This window comes from Lactuca virosa, chromosome 1 (genome assembly GCF_052849685.1).
Source record: "Lactuca virosa cultivar CGN04683 chromosome 1, Lactuca_virosa_CGN04683_v6, whole genome shotgun sequence".
Classification (NCBI taxonomy): Eukaryota; Viridiplantae; Streptophyta; class Magnoliopsida; order Asterales; family Asteraceae; genus Lactuca; species Lactuca virosa.
The window spans coordinates 125459091-125465090 of record NC_136426.1 but is presented as its reverse complement, the minus strand read 5'-3'; the positions used below and the strand labels follow the sequence as shown (position 1 = coordinate 125465090).

At 40.2% G+C, this 6000-nt stretch overlaps 1 long non-coding RNA gene across 1 annotated transcript; it reads left to right on the top strand.

The window, feature by feature from the left end:
* Positions 1-755: 755 nt before the first annotated feature.
* Positions 756-1722, top strand: LOC145106470 (uncharacterized). Its single transcript, XR_013707561.1, has 2 exons — positions 756-1076; positions 1279-1722. It is a non-coding gene; the product is annotated as an uncharacterized LOC145106470 (long non-coding RNA).
* Positions 1723-6000: the final 4278 nt, after the last annotated feature.

The following is a 6000-nucleotide window of genomic DNA, read 5'->3' as shown; positions in this document are numbered from 1 at the left end:
CCACCCCGCTGCTACTCGACGAGTAGGTCGACCGACTCGTCGAGTAGAGCTTCATCCAATGATTCTTATTTAAATAATACCTGAGAATCGGGGCGTTACAAGTGGGAACCTCGAACTATCAGAAGTTGAGTAGACAGTTGAGGGATAAACATATTGGATTCGTCGATGATGATTCAGTATGAGTGGTCTGTCAGGGATTCAGACCATCTCGAGACAACAGATTTCAGACAGAGTAGATGTGATATTGTTGCAAGGAATTCGTTCACCTGCGAATGTTAGGGCTTTGCGAATAGTAGTCACATCTACCCTGGGAAGGATAGGGTGTGCCCAGGGTAGTGACCATGTACTTGAGTGGTTTGACGCATAAGAAATGGTAAGGAATGATTTCTAGGACGAAATCTAATTTAAGTGGGGGAGAGTTGTAACACCCCATTTATTTAATAAATAAATAAGTAAATTAATGAATGTCTAATGGCCCTAAAAGCGGAATAATGTAGCAAGGAGTTAGTTTCGGGGGTTAAAAAGTTATTATTGAAAGTTTAAGGGGTTAACAATATAATTTTCGGATTAATTTATAAAGGATTTTGAAGTCCGGGGCTAAAGAGTAAATTATGGACTTCATTTGAAGATAAATATAGAGGGAGGGGTTACTTGGTAAAAATTAAATTTAATTTGTAAAGGTTTTCAAGAGGCAGGGTTTAAATGGTAATTTATGGGCTCCATTTTGAAAGAATATGGGAAGGGAGGGACTAAAGGCGATATTATGGAAAAAAATGAAATGGGACGGGGGTATATAGCTATCACCACCCATCTAACCCTAACCCTAACACAAGTAACTGCAGCCGCCACATCCTTCTTCACTTTCGGTAACCACCGCCACCATTGAAGCTCCTCAGCCACCGTTTGCATCACCGACCCCCGACATCCCGGTTCCGCCTGCTGCCTCGTTGACGAACACCGTCGTCCCGCCACCTGATGCCTCCTGGAGAGCTGTGAACGACCGGGAACTTTACCAAGAATGAAGACGGAGCTGTGAACGGAAAAAACGCGAGTCGTGCGCGAACGGAATGGTCACGGTGAGGCCATCTCTCGTTTCTTTCATCCCTTTTAGTTGTTCGGGACTGTAATCGCCGTGTTGGGGTCGTAACCGTCGTTGTTCGCCATTTCTATGGCGTTCCGACGATGTCTGCCACCCTGTAGGTGGTTGAATGCGTGCGTGTCTGCCTTTATGGGCTGCTTATGGTGCTAATAGTGGTGTATGGGTGTTATTTTGGGCAGAGAAGCAAGATTACCCGCCACCACCACCGTAGGGTGGTGGATGTCATCTTCAACCACCATGTGTCGCCACAAGTTCGTCGATCGAGTACATGAACTGGTGGTGTCGTGTTCCTGGAGCGAGTGTGTGTGTTGTTGCTGATCCGAGAAGCTCAAGGAGAAACCATCATGGCCGCCGCCGGCCACCGCAAGGTGGCTCTTTGTGCATGTTATTTTTGATATGTTATTTTGAGCTAAGCATTGTAAAATTGTAATAGTGGCTAGAATAATGAAATGAAAACTCAAAACCACCACCGTGAGGTGGTGGCTGCCGCCTCCCGCCTCCACCGGTCGCCGGGTTGGGTGGCGGTGTGCTTACCTCGTTGAGTTTGATTCGTTTGGGGTGCTTGAAACCGTAATGGTCCTTGTAAGCTGATGTGTAATTTAATATGCTTATATTTTATTCAAGTTAATTTATAAAAGTAATTTACTTTACTAGACTATTAAACACACTAGGCAGTTTACCTAATCGTGCAATAGTATAGCAATGGTAAGAATGAGTGTTAAACACAAGGAACGATGTTTAAATTGCTTTATTTTACTATTGACTAATTAATAATTAAATTAAAAGAGGGGTTGTTTTCCTAGTTTTGCAAGACTAGATACTTGATTTACTAAACTAACTCAAAAATTCACTTAATAAAACTAGAACTAAAACTAAGCAAGTAACAAGTATGAATTACCAAGGTGAGAAAGAGACTTTCGTTCAGCTTCAGATTTGTTGTTATTATGGTTGTTTCATAGAAGTGCAATGGATTTAGTTTCTTTGGCTACCGATTCCTAAGATGACCAAATTGGTATTCACCAATTTAATCCTTTAGCAAACTAACTTATTTATTCGGTGATCAAGCGGACAAACTTACAAGTTCACTAGTGTTCAGTTCGAGTTGCTTAGACTTATAATTAATTGACCAATTAAATTTGTTGATTCAATTTTATATATGATTTATCGTCATATATTGGCTCCTATACTTTTTTACCCACTTTTCTACTTAACCCTAGGTTTTAATCAAAACTCTAGTCCTACGATTTTGCAAATCACAAGATCATAAGATTCAAATTTAATTAAGAAAAAATAGTCATTCTAACCTAATCAAATTCAGCAATAAGCAGATAAAAAGCAGTTATCAAAAGTACTTGAGGTTCTTTAATAAGCAAAAGTCAACAAATAACCAATTAACTAAATCCTAACTATGAAATCAACCATGTTTAGTCAACTCATCCTAGCTAAACGAAAGTCATGAGTGTTTAGCTCATGATTTCAGCAAACAAAGTAATAAAATCGAGATTCAAAAGTAAAGGCATAGCTATTCCTAATGAAAAATCGAAAAGTAGAGTTTAGTTGCCTTTGATCTCCTCTTTCTAATGATTGTGATTGAATTCCTTGCTTCCAATGCTTAATTCCAGTGCCTTTGCCTCAAAAAGCTTCGAATTCTACAGAGCTAAAAGTTCCCATTCGAAGGTTTATGTGAGATATTTATACTTTTTTCGAAAGCAGGGCACCACATCGTGGTGATTGTGTTTATCCCGTAATCTCCAAGTCATCGAATCTGATCGGGAATCTTCAAGACGCCACGTCGTGGTAGGATCACCACGACGTGTTGGGTGTATTTTTCTTCATTTTACTGCTTTGGTTCAATCTTCCATCTTCTAGCTTCTTTAATCCAGCTTCCAACTTCCTTTTTGCTCCAAACAAGTCGTTTAGTCCCTACAACACAATTCATAGCAAATTAAGTATCTTTTGTTCTATTAAGGGCATAAAAGTAATTAAAATATTAATATATGTTGTATAAATATGTGTATAAATATGCACATATCATAAGCCCTAATGGGCCCAATGAAGTCTAATGGGCTTAATGATATTCTAGCGGGCCTAATAGGCCCAATAAAGCCCTAATTGACCTAAAAGCCCAACAAATTGATAAATGGGCTAGTATTTGGGTTGGAAACCCTAATTAGGGTTTGGAAAACCCTAATGCTAATAAAACCCTAATTTTGAGAATTAATCGGGGGGACACACACAGGAATTATCTAATAGCTTGAAATATTGAATAATAATCATTGGCAAAGATCAATCTAAGCAATATTGGACTTAATGGATAAAGTCCTTAATGGGTTAAGTAGGAAACTTAACCTTAATCATCATTTTATGTGAAACCCTAATTTCACTTGGTCCTTAAGTTGGGCCTTTCTATTGGGCCTAGATGATTGGGATAATAATGGGTCATCCAAGAGCAAGCAATTGAACTAGAATAATTTAATGGGCCTAGGGTAAGGCCCATGTAAGGGGTTTGGGCCCGATTTGGAAAATTGGGCCATAGATGGGCCTTAATGATAATTTGATGTTGGGCCTTAGAATAAGACCATGTAAAGGCTTGGGCCCAATTTGGAAAATTGGGCCATATGTTGGGTTTTAATTCCTAATCGACTTTGAGCCTATGGATTGGGCCTTGGGCTTGAATAAGCCAAGCTTGTGGTAATGTAGTAATTATCCAAAGTAGGTACTTATGGTTATGTAGTTGAACCCAATTATTAATTGGGTGTTATTTTTGTGTTGACAATTCGGGAATCTGTCATCCAACAGCTGGGGTTGAGTCTACGGGACTTCAGCAGTGTGGGGTGAGTCTTCTCATTATACCTTACCTAGAGTGGTAATTATGTGTGACCGAAAGGTCTTATGTGCTTATAAGGGTTATGTGATATATGTTTTTATGTGATATGTATATGTTATATCTTGAGTTTGCATGGTTTGGACCGGAAGGTCAACAGAGTAGGACCGGAAGGTCTACAGTTTTAGGACCGGAAGGTCATTATGGGTAGGACCGGAAGGTCTACCAGAGTTGTGGGACCGGAAGGCTCCACTGAGACACATTGACCGGAAGGTCTCGTAGAGTTACAGCCTCGAGTGGCTAATTATGTGTACGTGGTATTTCGGGGAACTCACTAAGCTTTGTGCTTACAGTTTACAGTTTTCGTTTCAGGTACTTTGTTTCAAAGGAAAGGAGCCGACTTGGTCGCAACACATCACACTATGTTTTCCGCACACGGGATCTTTGGGATTACACTTTGATATGGTTTTATGATACTATGTTTTGATTATTGACACTTTGGTCTTGACATGAGATATTATTATGAAAGTTTTTATAATGATCGGTTTTATGCAATAACTTAATTAAAATGAAATTTTTGGCCTTGAATTTTGGGATGTTACATGGGGTTTTAAGGAGTTAAAAAGTTGATTTTTGGAGAAAACGGAGCCTCACGACTTGAGACATAGAGGCTCACGACTTGAGATGAGTTGCATGAAGACCTTTGTCCGAGATTGAGCCCACGACGTGAGCAATAAGAGCTCACAACGTGAGGAGCGATGCATCCCAAGCACATGATCTTTTAGGGTTTCCTTCGTATTTAAGCATCTCTAACCTCATATTAGTGTTTCTTATCAGCCCTAAACCATCTTTCACCTCAAGAAACCCTAATGCCCATCCTTTCTTAATCTTTGGTGGTTTTGGAGCTTTTCTTGGGTTGGAAGTAGGAGGAAAGAAGAAGAAGACGGTGGTCTTGTGTTGTGGCTTGCAACGAATCATCATCAACATCACCTTACATTGTTTTTGGACCATTGTAAGTGATAAAGCTCCTACCTTTATGGTTATATAAGGTTAGATCTAAGGTTAGTCCCATTTTTCTTTTTGAATGTGCATGTTTGAATGAACAGAAACCATAAGGTTGACAACTTTATGGGTTATGAGGACCTTAGGGATGTCTTGTACTTCAAATCTATAAAATGGTTGAGTTTTGGAACCTTGCATGAAAGTTGGATGCCTTTTTCCTTCAACTTTGGACCTAAATGAGATCTAGACATGTATTGGACATATATGTCTTAAAAGCATCAACTTTCTAGTGAATTAAGAGGTTATAAGACCTTATGAAAAGTTAGGGTTCAAGGTTTATTGGATAAAGGACTGAAAAGTTGGATTTTTGCCTGAGACTGTTCTCATGACTTGAGACACAAGGTCTAACGACGTAAGGAGCGGTTGATCTCGTTTCTGATGAGCTTATTAGGGATCACGTCGTGAGGTTAGTTCAGGTGTCATTCTTTGACTGAGTTGGCTAGGTTGAGTCATTATGAGTTGGGATCAGATCGAGTGAGCTCTCACGACGTGACCAAGGACTGGTCACAACGTGAGATGTGATTTTGGGCTTTTAGGCCTTGTTGTGCCCTAGTTTCTGTGTTTGGGCCTTCCTGTGCTTGGGACCGTTTAGATCTTTGGGTGTCTTTTAGGAATTTGGGCCTTATTATATTAGGCCCATGATGGGTTTTGGGCCCAATTAGGAAGTTGGGCCATATTGGGATTTTTGGTGCTAGTGGTTTGGGCCTCAGATTTTGGGCCAAGTGAGGAGAGGGCAAATGGATTTGTTCCCTGATTATTGGACAATTGGACTAGGATTCCAACTTTGGGTTGTGGACTAATTATTAATTGGATATTATTTGATGATGCTAGTGCGGGGATTTTCCGGATCAACAGTCCGAGCTTTTATCTGAGATATTCAACAGCTTGAGGTGAGTCTCCTCACTGTACGATGGGTCGAAGGAACCAATGTCGGCCCATTGGATTATGTATTATAGGAGAACTAGGGGGTGTTCCTTGGCATCTGTATGAAAGACCCGAAGGCGGCTCTTGGAAA